Source organism: Cupressus sempervirens, chromosome 6 (genome assembly GCF_028749045.1).
Source record: "Cupressus sempervirens isolate cs-2001-9-10 chromosome 6, ASM2874904v1, whole genome shotgun sequence".
Lineage (NCBI taxonomy): Eukaryota > Viridiplantae > Streptophyta > Pinopsida > Cupressales > Cupressaceae > Cupressus > Cupressus sempervirens.
In genome coordinates, this window is record NC_143123.1 from 86,471,068 (window position 1) to 86,487,156 (window position 16,089).

The 16,089-nt window shown below is 32.0% G+C and overlaps 1 pseudogene; it reads right to left on the reverse strand.

The window, feature by feature from the left end:
• Positions 1-2,228: 2,228 nt before the first annotated feature.
• LOC149551302 (large ribosomal subunit protein uL30y-like) lies at positions 2,229-3,729 on the reverse strand (annotated as a pseudogene).
• Positions 3,730-16,089: the final 12,360 nt, after the last annotated feature.

Sequence of the window (16,089 nt, forward strand, 5' to 3'; positions counted from 1 at the left end):
GGGAGGATGACTACAACTAGTGAAGGAAAGACCATCATGATGATTGTCTTGTTAACTACTCTATTATTCGACAAACACCTACAAGTTGCAATGAGTTTAGAGTCGATACCATGACCAATGAGCTGCTCCTTCAATTCACTGATGTAGGAGTCCGCTATTTTTTTTAATTCATCGAGCATACTTCTACCGCCAATGGAAGAAAAAGTACTAACAATGTTAGCACTAACAAAAACATCATGGTGCCCTTCTTCCTCTTTTGAGAGCTCAAAATATGCATTGTTCATTCTTTTGTGGGCCTGGATATATATACATATAGAAAACACATGGAAAGAAGACAGATAGACATATAACATCTGATAACCAAAAAAATGAAGAGGTCAAGGAGGACCCAAGAACATCTCATTAGGCTGGCCTCAATGTTAAAAGCAACATTTTTATAATAAAAAATTGGCTAGTCATCGTAATTGCAATGGCCTGTTCCAATGGCTAGTCGTCACTTGCACAACACAGTTGTCACAACAGCCTCACAATTATGACAGCTAGTCCAAATGGATGAATGTCACTTCCACAACATTGTTATCAAATTGATGTCACAATTGCGATGACAGACTAAGATCTTATGACATCATAATTAGAATGGTGTACTATTGCAATTGTGATGTCGTACTATCATAATTGTGATGTCGTATTGTCACAATTATGATGTCGTGAACATGACCTCTTGTCCCTTATGTTTTCCAAGTTATTACAATGCCATCCATATCTATTACAAAAAAATCCTCGCCATCACAATTTGCGACAAAAAAAGTTCAACGGTCATCAAATGGGAGCCAATTCGTGATTTTGTTGCTAGTGTGATGGGTAGATGTTGCAATTGCGACAACATGTCATCGCAATTTGGGTCTAAATGTAGTAGTGAGAAAGCTTTTTTTTATAGGTAATTGGCCAAAGCCTATATTATTTATTATACATTTTATTATTATTGTTAGATTAACTATTATTATGTGTTAATCTCAAGTAGATTCGAACCCAAGAGCCCTTCGATGACAGGCTCACAATTTATCAATGTGTTGTAGGTTCTTTGCCTAAATTAGAAAGCATTTTTATTAGAAAATATTTTTTTATTAAAAATATATCCTCACAATAAAAATTTGAAGTTTTTTTATTAAAAAATTTATAGTAAAGAATGAAATAAGATTTTTTCAATCTTATTTTATATTTTTATTATGTAGCTTTTGCAACAGTAGGCAACCAATAGTTTTCAATTAGTAATTAAAATATCTAGCAATTTTTTTAATAAAACTATTTTTAAAAATTATTTTTCTAAATTCTAATTGGCTAAGAGCTTTTATCCCCTCAAAATTTTGGGAAATAGAGAGAACTAGAAATAATTTTGTGTTGGTATTTTGATGGTATTTTATAGTTCATCGTTTCTCAATATTCCTTGACTTTCAAACTTCCCATCGGCTCTTGTTGGATGCACAAAAGCATATGACTGCTAGTTATTAAGTTCGAGTATACTTGAACCTAAGACCGCCCAATTTTTAAAGTTTAAAAAAATCTTATTTTTTCATTTATTGGAGCTTCAAATTTCTATTAGTTTTATTTTGTTGTCTCTATACATAATCATCTACTCTAACTTGTCTTCTGACAATGGCTATTGCTACTAAATTACAATGCATTCATAATGCTAATTTACACACTAGTAAATTTGGACCTATTTTTCAATGCTTTGTCACAAAGCATCAACAATCATAAAATGACATGCTACTTTAATCAAGAAGGTATTTGATAAACTATATAAAGATTTACAACTCTATTGTCACAAAGAATCAACAATCATAAAATAGTATGCAATCAAAGAATAACAAACTCATAAAATTATATTAAAATAAAATCTCATAGGTAGGTGTGAATGCACTTGCAAAAAATAAATGTGTACTCTTTGGTTTGAAGTCAAAAAGTCATTATGCAGAACTCCCCACTAATTGGAAAATTATGTAGATAAAATCTCACATAACCATTGAAAAAATAGAACATGCTATGAGCTATGAGTTTCTTTATAAATTTTATCCTTATTTTGTGCAAAAGATAGAATAGTTTACTTTCTAAAAAATTCAAGGCAACATTATCTCTCACTTTGCAAGATTCTAGTGTTCTAACCAAAAACAAATCAAGCAGTACCAACAAGATACTAATTCAAACTTAAAATTGAAAAATTAATAAAACTAATTCATTCTCCTTATCATCTCATTGATCTTTTGTTCACAATTGCCAGCATCATCGTCTTCAATGTAGTGTTTGTTTTTCTTCTTTAGTCCACCTGATGGAGCACTAAGTTTAAATGGCCACAAGAAGTTGTTTGCTTTCGTGATGTTTGGGCTAATAATAACAATCTCATGGATAATATCTTCAATATAGATTATGTCACATTTACCTAAAACCTGTTCACAAGCAACAAGTAAGAAATAATAAGAACTAGGAAAGCATACTGACTAACACAAAAAGGCATCATGAACACAAGTACCTTTTCAATGATAGAGTTTTTAGTCAAAAGAATTTGTTGCTTATCAACCTTTCCATAACGTCTCTTGTAAATCAACTCTCTTATGCTTTTTAAATTGGGATATCTAGAAAGAATTAAGCAAGAGAATTAAATAATAGTAGACACAAGAATCTATGAAATATGAAAAAATTGATCTACATAATGCTTATATCTGACCAAGAACACACCCAAAGGTCACATATGGCTCAACCTGATGCAACATGTTCATTGTTGCTTTGTTCACTTTTAGAAACATGCCATTGAAGATCTGGAATGAAGTGCCATAGCAAGTCAATATCACTAGAATATTGTATAAACAACCAAAAGAGATCATTAACCACTATTATAGAAACAAAAAGTGCAAAATAGACAAGTCAAGTTGAAAAAGGACTAACCTTCCTCAGACGCAAAAGTCACAAAATTGTTCTTTTCTTTGGATGCATATTATTAATACTGAATCAAAAAGTTAAGAAACTCAATAAATGAAAAAAAACTACTTAAACTTATATTATAATTTGGACAAAACTAAAAATTGTGTTCCTCTTTATTTAAAATAGAAGAGATGTAAATATATTATATTAAAATATGGGAAAAAAAAACATTTTTGTTTTTTATGAAAAATAGACTAGAGAGCTAATATAGTCTACCAAATCTATCACTATATAAAGACCCAAAAAGTAAAAGTTATATAAATACTAAAGATTACCCACAGATACAAATAATGAACAATAACTTAGCATTTGGATCAACATAAAAGCCTCCTTTCATTTTTTCCTCTCTTCAATCCAATAACCTCTCATTCCTGATTTTTGTCACAACGTGTAAGAGAAACTTACTAAGCTATATCCTCAACACTAGATGGCATGATGACACATCAATCAAACACCCAACAATTTATTAAAGGATCCACATACTCCTTGGTGACTCATAAATTTATACAAAACTTGCCAAAAAGAAACTAAGTTACACAATGGTGACACATCACTCACAAATCAAGTAATTTATTTAGACTTCGTATACTCCTTTAAATATTCCTCAGCCTTCTTAAATATTAGTTTATAATTTACAACATTTTTTAATTGTGCAACTTCCAATTGTTGCTTCTTGTTGTTCTCCCATTCTTCATTTCTTTTCCTCTTCTTGAGAACTGACTCGAGCACAAGCTTTGCCTCCTCTGAACTCATATCTAAAATAATAGAAAAAAAATAAATTATTTGTCAAAATTAAACATTAAACAAGAAAATACTTTCTAAAAGGGAAAATCACCACACTATATTATATACTTTAAAAATAAAGACAATTATAGTTGTTAATTATACAGTAGATGTGGGATTTGTTGATATGGGTCTTTATGGGAATTGGAGATTGCTTTAACATGACATTTAACTCTTAGAAATTTGACAAGTGAAATAATCTTGCTGGTCTCTCTATGTAGAGCACTACTACAAAAAAGGCACTACTTACCATAAAATATTTGTTAAAGAGTTTTAACTATTCTAGATTTTGAATGCAGAAACAAGCACTTGGGTGTGCTTGTGAGGGAAAGCAAAGGCGTTTGCATTTTAATTTTAAAATGTTAATCAAATTACTTAACTATTTTTTAGTCTCCTCTAGAGTGAATTCATCTTGAGGATTTAATTATTTGAAGAGAGTTATATAATTTTATGATTTGAACAAGTAGGGGTGAAAGTAGGGCAACTGCATTTTCACTTCATTGTAGAGAGAACTTGTTCTCACTAAACATAATTGTCACTTCCCACAAGAGACAGCTCCTCCAAAGAAGGAAAGTAGCTACACAATATGGTCAAGCAAAGAGGAAATACAAGAAATTTCACTTGTGACCATCTCTTCAACACAAATGATTAATAATTCTAACCAAATGACTTGTTGACTAGATAAGCACAATCTAAGCATTGTCTAAATATAGGAAAGAACCTCTATAAGAATTAACCAACAACAATAGTAGAGGTGTTATGCATACAACAAGAAGCATTATCCATTAGTCTAACAAAATGTGCAACCACTATGATTATTGTAGCTAATGCTTAACTCAATAAATATGAAAAACAAATATTGCAAGGCAAAAGTCCCAAAAACATTGAGGAGACTCTATAGTTAGAAATTCATGTATACAAGCCTTCCTTGTTTATTGTATCAATCCTTTTATGTGGCATGCCACAAAATAGGTCACTGCCATTTTACTATGATAGGATAAGTTTCACCCTAAGTACATGACAATAAATAGGAAAAAAAGATAGGAACAGTTAACTAGAAATGGGGTCTGGATCAAGTCGCTCATCAAAAAAATTTAAAAAATAGTTATATGCACCTATGCACATATCATTGTTGAAGTGTCACAAGTTCTGCTCTTCGCTTATGTTGGGTGAACATAAGCATATAGCAGAACTTGTGACACTTAAACAAGCATTTCATAACACTATTTCTAAAGTTCTCCCAAGTTCTGGTTCATGTTGTGTCTGAAGTTCATTTCATAACATTATTTCTAAAGTCCTAACTTTGAGGTTTTTGGCTCTTCTCCCTAAAATTATCTATATCCAACAAATAGGTTTTTTTATTAGAAGAAAAAATTGGGATTCAATCATTACTATCCATGAGAACATCCACTCACTGGAAGTTTGAAACAAACAAGGTTTTTCAATGAAATTGGATTTGTCAAAATCTTACAATAGATTTGATTGGGGATTTTTATGCAAATTTTTTAAGGTTTTTGGTTTCAGTCAAAAATTCATTAAATTATTTTTTTCTACTTCGTCTACTAGTGTGTTGGTGAATGGCATGTCTTCTAATTTCATCAAAGCTTCATGTAGTATAAAAAAGGTGACACCGTTTCTTCTAATTTCTTTAGAGCTTCATGCCCTTGGTGATGGAAGAAACATTTTTTATGTGGGTCTTAGGTTTGAAGGCTTAGAAACCCAAATAGTGTTATTACACCCATTACTCACATCAAAAGTAGAATTCAAAATAAAAGAATATAGGGAAGTGTATGATAGTAGCATTACTAATGTATTAAGTTTTATGGGACACTCAGTGGATACAATTTTTAATCTTTGTTCTCATTTAATTTCTTTCTAATACAAATACAAATGAGTGAGAATCATGTATTTAAGAAACTAAGCACTTTCTTTAAACTCGCTAAATATTTCTTGCAAGATGAATTACTATTAGCAGTTGCATGGCTTCATAGAGAAACTGTGGATCACAACTACTCCAATTACTTGACATTTAAATGTAGATTCTATGGGTGGAATTGGATGGAGCATAGTGGAGCTATCTTGGGATGTTAAATATGAAGGGGTAAAAGTGCTTGCTTCTATGGTTAGTAAGGGTGCAAGCCATCCACATTGCTAATATGTGGCAATTTTTAGATGATTATGTTTGTCATACAATTCAAATTCACTTTTTGTTGAAAATATCTCCTACTAAATGATTTAAATTTTAACACCTAAAGATATTTTGTATGCAGGCATAATGTTGAAGAAAAATGGTGTAGCATTGCTCCTTACTTTTTAGTAGTCAACAGTACTTTTATCATGTGTCCAATATCAGAAAAAATCAAAGTATCCATACCCTAATTGTCAATTTTGTCATGCCAACACTTGGAGAAAATTGCAATGCAACCCTTGTTTGTGTACACCAGCGTGCATTCTTTATAATTCAAAATATATTACAAGTATTTCTAAAATCAACCACATACACAAAGATTTGTATATAACAATAAAAAAGCATTCTGACTCATAACATAAGAAATAAAATAGCTTAAATTTTTAGGATGGAAAGATTTAGGGTCTCCAAAAAAATTCTAATTTTTCTCCTTATTCTCACAAGCAATTTTTGATGACACTATCCTTTTAATGAATTGCTCGAGATTTTCTGTTTAGTAGCAGACAAAGAAAAAATATGATGAATGCACTTAAGAAAATGTGATGAATGCTCCTCCTAGATAATGTGACAAAGAAAAAATGAACTTGGTTTAGAACAAGATAAGTAGCCCAAATTTAGGTCTTAAAACCCTTACCTTCAACAACACTGTAAATATCTTCACAAAGCCTCCCTCCCACCCGCATTTTGCTGTGTGAATAAATGAAGTTTCACTTTTATTTTCTTTTTCTTTTATATCCTTGACAATGTTGAAATTTTGACACTAAACTTAACTATAATCAAAATTTTGATGTTATCAGGACCATAATTTTAAAAAATTGAATTTGACAAGCTAAATTGGCCTGCCATCAAAAATATTGGTCGAAAATGACCCCCAAATGTACTAGTGACAAGTATTTTCCAAAATATTATTTCTTGTCCACTTCACCTTAACTCTATATCTATCCACTCCAACACCACTCTACAACATTTATGTATTAGGAAGGAACTATGATGCTTTGCATCTCTTATTAGATCTTGTTTTGATGACAAGTTGATGGCAAGGTTTACCAAGGCCTTTAGTATGATGTGCAACATTAATATTGCAAACAATACATCAAAAATAATGGCCTTAATTTTATATTATCAATCTTATATTTAAGATACCAAATACAAGGGAAAGTGAGGATTCTTACCAAAAATATATATTATTATTAGATAGTAGAAATGGTATAGAAAGGTACACATAGAAGTTCACATAACTTGTTATTTTATTACTCTCACATGTCTTAAGTTTTTTTTGTTATAAAGAAGAAAACTCTACCTATTCTTTATCCACAACAAATGTACTTCTAAATAATCAAAGAAATTACTTGTAAATCATAGTGCCTTGAAACTTCAAAATAAAAAATTAATAAATCTCCCTTAAATTCCATTAGATATCCATAACATGAGCTCCAAAGCCAAACTCAAAATCAATAAGCTCTTTTGATTTGAGGAATAGTTAAAAGTAGTACAATATTTACCTTGTTGTCTATAAGAAATCTTGAGTTTGAATTACAATAATGAAATTAAAAACTTTTTCTAGAATACTTTTTTATTTATACACTATTTTTAATGATATAAATTATAATGTATTTTTAGATTTTAGTTTTACTTTTTAGTTTTACTCTTGGTACACTACTATCACTAATCAATTTGTGTATATACACACGTGTATGTGTATGTGTATGTGTATGTGTATGTGTATGTGTATGTGTATGTGTATGTGTATGTGTATGTGTATGTGTATGTGTATGTGTATGTGTATGTGTATGCTTATGCTTATGTGTATGTGTATTCTTATGCTTATGTGTATGTGTATGTGTATGTGTATGTGTATATACATATACTTACACATATATAGATAAACATACACATACACATACACATACGCATATACATATACCATTCCACAATATCCAAGATTAATATCTAACATACATCCAATAACATCTCTTTTTTGTAAACATTACATCATTTAAATTGTATGTCATTAAATAGTATTCTTGTACTATTTGATGACACATGAAAATTATGGCATCAGTTTGTGGTGTTTGATCATTGATTTTTGTGGTGACTTCTGACTTCTAATATTGGAATTTGATCATTATTCATTAAATATTATAATTACATTCCATCCTTAAAAAATATTGAACCACTTTTGTTAACTTCTTAGAATAGCATATAGCAAGCACAAAAAATATATATTTGTGATATTGCTATCAAGATTTAACTATCTAGTTTTTGAGTCAAACTCATTGACCCATGTATCATGAGTAGTCATTTACACATGAATCCATCTCTCTTGAGAATAAATGGAATAGTTAGCACTCATTGGATCTAGGTGATGCTCACAAAGGTGAAGCATTGGGACTTCTTGGAAGGTCACCAATGCTTTAGCTCTATGAGCATCACCTAGATCCAAAGAATTAGTTAGCAATCATTGGATCTAGGTGATGCTCACAAAGGTGAAGCATTGGGTCTTCTTAGAAGGTCACCAATGCTTCAGCTCTGTGAGCATCACCTAGATCCAAAGAGTACTAACTATTCAATTTATTCTTAGGAGAGATTGATTCATGTGTGGATCACTACTCATGATACATGGGTCAATGAGTTTGACTCAAAAAAATCATAATTAAATCCTGATAGCAATATCATAGTTTGACTTGTTGTGGAAAAATATCCTACTTATCAATCATATTTGTAATTATTTTGAGAGAGCTTATGTGTAAAATAAATGTGGAAAATCGTTGAAAAAATAAAAAGAGAAAAAGAGAACCCTATTATTTTAAATTTGACAACATTTGAATAATATAGATTTAAAGAGAGAATAAAAATGAATTTAGACCATGAATTGTGGAATATAGTTATATTGTTGATTACATTACATTGCATAAATAATCAAAAAGCACTAATAAATAGTTGAATATTTCCAAATTGAATATTTTATTCTGAAGTTCTAGTTTACAAATTATAAGTAGAAAATGCATCACAAAAAAGTTTCTTTTTTTAATTGGAAAAAAAGGATAACTAAAATACAAAGAAAATAGTTCAAAGTAACAAATGAGCCCTTAGAGGATATGAAAAGTTCTTACCTTCCTTCTAATACAGAGGATAGTGTAGGGCTACATTCAGATGACAATGAGGAGGTGACAAAAATTATGAAGGACATCTGTAGGAAGAAGAAGAAGAAGGTTTGGGAAAGGAACAGAGGGAAGGATAAAGCATGAGGTCAACTCAGTGGAGGATTATAATAAAGAGGAAGAGGGGATGGAAATGAATGAGGGCAATGTGAAAGAGGTGGGTACCAATAAGGCTCAGGAAAGAAGGAAGGATGACAACTCAACCAAAAGGAGGGGTGGAGATAAGGAAGTAGAGAAGGCATGTGGTAATGGTAAGGAGACCAAGCTTGAAGCTCAGGAAGAGAGTAAAGAGGAATATGGTTTAGAAAAAAACATTTTTATAGGCACAAAGGGCAGGAAAATTGCATGGAAGAAGTTTCAAACAAGCACAGTGAAAATGGATCTAGTTAGAGAGCATATACATCCAAAGGTTGTGGAGGGAAGGGATGGCAGAATTCAATTGGAGGAACTCATTGACTTGGCTTTGGTGATTCTAAGCAATAACACAAGGTAAATGGGGATGAACCTCCTAAAAAATTCCTGCAATAGTGTGGTGGACAATTTTTGGTCCATTCAATGGATTTTCCATGAAATAGAAGAGATAAAGTTTAAGATGCAAGGGAAAGAAAGGACGGGGGGGAACGGGAATGTCATAATAAGAAAGCTAGATGTGAGGGTTAATGAGATTGAAAAAAGAGTGGAAAGGTCTTTTTACAAAAATGGAATGATTTCCTTAATTTATTTTTTTTAATTAATTTTTTTAGTTATTTCTAGATTCAAAGACTAGCAAGTATTTCTAGCATCATAGACTTCCTCTTCAAAATAGACAAATGCTCTCCACTATGAAAAATGTGAAAATGGTTCAACCAATGGTAGGTGGAGGAGGTTAATTGTGAATTTGTGGTTATTGCAAAGAGGAATTTAGTAGTTCTTATAGTAGAGTGAAAGCACATTTGTTCTTTATTCCTCAAAAGGGCATTAAATTTTGTACAAGTAAGCCAAGAGTTAATGGGGTGCCACCTAAAACCCTTCTTCTAAACCAAATTGTGAACAAATATATTCAAGAGAAAAAAAAAAGCACACAAAGCAGTCAAGAATGAAAATAAATTATCAATTAGCATTGTCTAATCATTGTATTGACAAAGAATGGTGAGATTGATTAATGAGACTCCAAAGGGCTTCAAGGGTTTGACTTATGAGAAGGATGTGCACCACTTTATTAAATAAAGAGATTATCCCTATAGAAAATCCCATGCAACCCATCAAGGATTCATGGATTGAAACACGTATGACCATAGTATCTAATGGATAGAAAGATACGAGAAATCATCATTTGGTCAATGTTATTGTGGTGTCCACAAGAGGTGCAATTTTCCTAAAAGTTTTGGATTGTTAAGGGGAGATGAAGGACCAATATTTCCTTGCAAACATTCTCATCCAAGCCATTGAACAATTTTGACCTCAAAATGTTCATCAAATTATAACTAACAGTGTCAAGAATCGTAGGACTATAAGCTTATTGGTGAAGGAGCACTTTGAACAATTTTTTTGGACACCTTATCTTAAGCATTCACTCAACCTAATGCTAAAAAAAATTGACACTAAGATTGAATGAATTAAAAAAAATTATGGAGATGCACAGGAGATCCATATTGAGAAAACAATTGTCTCAGCCTTGCAATATTCCAGATAGTTCTGAAAATAGTTAGAAAGTTATCCACATGTCATTACCTTGGAAAAGGTAACATGAGATGTCAAAATATTCCATGTCCATATTATAATATAAGAGGGCCATTTGTAGATGTTATATGACACTTGTCATGACAATTATAAGGGTCAAAAAACAAAAGATAAGATTTTGTACGTGAGTGACTATTTTTAACCTAGTTCATGCATATATTGGGAAACACAAGTCATGTATGTGAATTATGTGTCAAGAAGGTTTTTCACTTGGTATTGAAAAAAAATTGGTTTCTAAGTTGTTAAAAAACTATAAACGGAGGGTTTGGGATGAGTTTGAGCATTGAGTGTAAGATCAGGTGTTAGAAGGATGCTTGTGAAGTTCTGCTTGGATTAAGTTGAGGTGATACTCTTGTAAGAACTTACAGTTCAAGTGTATTGTAATATCCATTGATTCAATAATACATTATGAAGGGTTTATTTTCCTCATGATTAATCATTGAGTTATGTGTTCATTGTTGTTTCACATATGCACTTGTTTATATCTTGAAATATTTGTAATAGCTAAGTTATAATTTGCATACTTGTCCTCTCAAGATTAGCGTAGGAAGTGATTTTGTGTACCTTTTCTTCCTCATAAGTGGTATCAAACCCTCATCAATTTGTGTTCTATTTGTTGGTTATAGGATTTTTTGAGCTAATCAAGTTTTGAGTAGGAGCTTGTGTAGAATATTGCATTTCTATTATTATAGGATTGTAAAGATGGCAAGAATGTCATAGAGGATTGACGTGTAGAAGTTTTCTGACATGAACTTTGAAAGGTGGAAGTTGATGATGGAAAATTTATTGATTGATCGGGGATATATGGGGTGAGGTGGATGAAAATTTTCTAAGGCCTACAAATCCAACTTTAGTTGTACAATATGATCTAATAGATAGAAAACCTAAAGGTCCCATAAGATTGTGTCTTGCAAACTCAATTATGATAAAAGTCCATGAAGAATCTACTTCAAAGAAGATTTGGAAGAAGCTAAGTGATATATATCAAGCAAAATCACTTATGAATAAGGTTTTCTTGTGGAAGAAATTGCATCCCTTGAGAATGGAAGAAGGTGGAAAAATATTTGAGCATCTAAAAATATTTAGTATGTTGGTGACTCGGTTGACCTTAGTACGAGTGTCAATGGATAAAGAATTTTTTTTTAAAATATTGTTATGTACATTTCCAAATTCATGGGATAACCTTTCCAAGCCATAAGGAGCATTGCATTCGTCTTGAAGATGCAAAATGTTGTTGGTTCTCTACTTTCTGAGGAGATAAGAAGGAAGGTCTCTATGAATGCCAAAGAGGCTTTGAGTATTCAAGGAAGAAAAGGAGAAAGAGGTAAGAATGAAAAGAAACATGGTTATTCCAAGTCCAAGAATAAGAGGAGATTGAAACCCCTGGTAAGTCCAAGGTAACTTGCTAAAACTATGGAAAACTTAGACACTTCCAAAAGGATTGTGAACAAGAAAAAAAGAAGAAGAAGCAAGATCTTGATTCTAAAGGAAAATAGAGATGCATTTATTGCATCATTGGTTACTCATGTAGGTGACAATGTATAGTTGATAGGCTTATGTGCATCTTTCCACAAGACTCCCAATATAAACTAGTTTAGCAAGTATGAAAAGTTTGATGGTGGTAAGGTGTATATGGGTGATAACTCCTTTATTGATATTGTTGGTTGTGGAATTGTTAATGTAAAATTTTCTAGTGGTAGAATCAAAATATTTGATAGTGTCTTGCATATTCTGGGACTAGCAGGGAATTTATTATTTGTTAGCAACCTAATAGATTAGGGTGTGGATGTACAATTTTCTAAAGCATGTGTAAAAATGGTAAAAGGTGCTACGGTGATAGCAAGAGGAAGAAACTCATGTACATTGTACAAGCTTAATGTATGCATGGTTGAGTGCAATAGTACTTTTGATAAGATTATAAGAAATGATACTATGTTGGAAAAGGAGAGGGTTTCTTTTTCAATAGATGGTCATGTATTTTGGGTACCCAAGGGTGCTCTATCTAGTGAAACAAATTTACCTGTAGAGAAGATGATCTTATGGTACTAGAGACTTAGCCATATAGGTAAGAAGGAAATAAGAATCTAGTTAAGGGGTTGAATAATTGTAACCATGAGTTTGATTTTTGTAAGCATTGTATTTATGATAAACATAACTACATTCAATTTTACTTGATTTATCATAAGTCTTCATGTATTTTGGATCTAATCCATTTAGATGTATTTGGTCTGGTTGATGTTGCTATTATAATCATTTAGAATAATTGAGAGGTAGGTGAATCAATTATCCTCAGGTCCAGATGTACCAATTCAACTTTTAAACTCTTCAAATAGATTAAACAAGCTAAAATACCTACTCAGTCTCTATAGCATATCATCAACAATTTAACATTTCATGCAATATCTTAACTCTATGTCTCTATATATGTTGAATAATAGTAAATAAACTACTATAAATTATAGCACACAAAACAATAACATCCACACATGATAATAACACTTTTGACACTAGGATTTAATGTAGAAACCCAATTTGAAAAAAACCACCAAGTAACATGCTACCAATTTTTCGCTCTTCTAAAGTGGGCTCGATTAAGAGCCAATCCTATTACAGATGATATAATGCACTATTAAATGTGACCTTGTTAAAGGATTTAATTGCTCTATTAGGAGTGGCCTTGTTAAAGGAATTTAGAACATTCCATTAGAATGTCAGCTTCATTAAAGGATTTACAAAATGATTGTTAGGTCAACCTTGATTAAAGGATCTTGAACTAATACAATGGTTAGAATGTAATAGTAGGTTTGATCTGTAAAGTACAAATCACTTTGAAAATTTAGATCTTCATTTGCTCATCAGTTGGTTCATTGACTGGCCTTTATTCACAACTCCATCTATGATTTTCTTGAAACCTCCTCAAGCAATCACACTTCATAAACTCTTCACACTTAACCTCTATTTTTTTTTCTCTTCACATCTTCTCCTTAAGATTGTCAATCAACAATGAACCAACCTCACAACTCATTCCTTATGCCTCCTTAAATAGGTAACTTTTATCTTTTTCGACCTAAACATCACCGTCGATCTTAGGGTTAGGTTAGATTCATGAAATCCTTCCATATTTTTTTTCTCCTTCTTCTAGAAACTCATGATGAAATCCTTGTCCTAGATCATGTAAAACACTCTCCTTTTGCATTAAATATGCCAATTCATCAATCATTATCTTCCACATGCTTTGACTAAATCAAAATTATGGTTGTGTCAGCCTCAAAATCAAATCTTTCTCAAACATTAACTTTTGTTGTCACACAACAATCATTGTGTTCTGTTGCTCAATCATCATTGTGTAGCTCAATAATCACTATACTTTCTCACTTGACATCAACATGCTCGCTCGCTCATTACTATGCTTGGTTGCAACTACACTTCATACATTTTCTTAGCAATAACAAGCACTCAACTTGAACTCTACAGTTTAGCTTCTACTTAAGCTCCTTAATCTTCCACTTCAACTCCTTCATTGACCATGCAATACTGATACTCAATTTGGCTTGTTTCATCTCTTAGCTTCATCCAATTTTCTTCTACACTTCATGTATTGATTGAACAACACATTATCTTGTCAATGACTAACTTATCAAGTGTCCATTGTATTTCCTCTCAATATATCTCAACTCAACCTTTTACTAGGTCATCTCATGACCTCATCTTTTCAAATCCTCTTCATCAATCAAATGATATGGCACTCTACATTGTTAGTAGATATCTCTTCAAAAGGTTTGACACTATGTCTTACCAATAGGTTTCACATTAATGACAACATAACAATTGCTTCAATTGTAATTTCCAACAATCTTCCTCTTTGACATTAATGGCAACACCTTCACCTCATATACTTTAGTTATTGTAAAAGTTACCATGCAATCCAAAAAGCTTCAACATTGTATATTGTATGCTCCCTCTATGTTTTTTGTCTCTCTTTCTTAGTTTCATTCTAATTCTCATTCAATCAATCTCAAGATACTCCCTCTATCAATTCAATACATACTTTTTACTATAGAAACCTCAATTATATCAACCTTGTTGATCTCTAATCTGATATATCTTTCTTAGTGATGCTCTCTTTATATCCATCCTTGTATGGGAACTTTATTGTACACTTCTCCCTCTTTGTTTTTGTCTTTGTATGGTAACTTAATCATGATAGTCTCACCCTCATTATCTGATAGCTAATCTCTTCCTCTTTGACAACAATGCCAAAGACATGCCAAACCACATCTTTATGTCAATGCTCTAACTGATACAACAATATCCTCTCTTCATAAACTCCTTGTAGCTTTTCTACTTATAGTTCAGTATCTTGCATTTCACACTTTAAGTAAGCTCCTAAAGTGTTACCTCCTACATCAATGTATAAGATATTTTTCTCATAAAAATTGGTGCAATGCAACATCTCTTCTTAGTTTTCTTTAGGTAGGGGGATGACCCCTAACTTGTCTCTTAGATACTGATGCAGTACAAGGCAGGATAATCCCGAAAGGAGATGTCCTAGCCCCCAGCAAACAACCATACAATGGAAACAATACAACAATGCAAGATCTTATACCAAATCACAATACTTTATTCATGAATATAACTATTTACATGCAATATGTCTGACTATAAGGCCTTCCAAGTTAAGGCCAAATATAATAGTAATTACAAAATAGTTCTACAGGATCCACAAGATCCAACTCACAATCCCAATCTTAGCTAGTCCAAATCTACACTTTGGAAGAAAACCCCAAGGAAACCTCAACTTGTGCTCGTAAGTCCACCAAACAATCTCCTAGCTTTCTAATCCACGACTACTAGCTCTTCAAAGTTCGCTTGTACACTTCATCCTCTTCTTCAAGTTGGATGATAATGACTAAAGAATCCACAAGAACCCGTAATTATACCAAACTAAGCCAAGTCAGCCTAGCAAGATACAAAATAAATAAACCCTTACATTAAATGCATATTTAAGTGACAAGTCAATTCACAAAAAACATTAAAAACAAAACATTAACCCTCACATACAAGCACACAAAATACTTAGGAAAAGCCCCCTAGCTTACAACCATGATTAAATGCACATAGGAGAGATAACCAAGACCAGATATAGGTCCACACAAACTCCTAGATCACTCCACGTCATGATCACACACTATATGCAATAAATGCATCAAATCAAACAAGAAGATCTACAAGAACTCATGTTGGCACCAACACACTATTGGG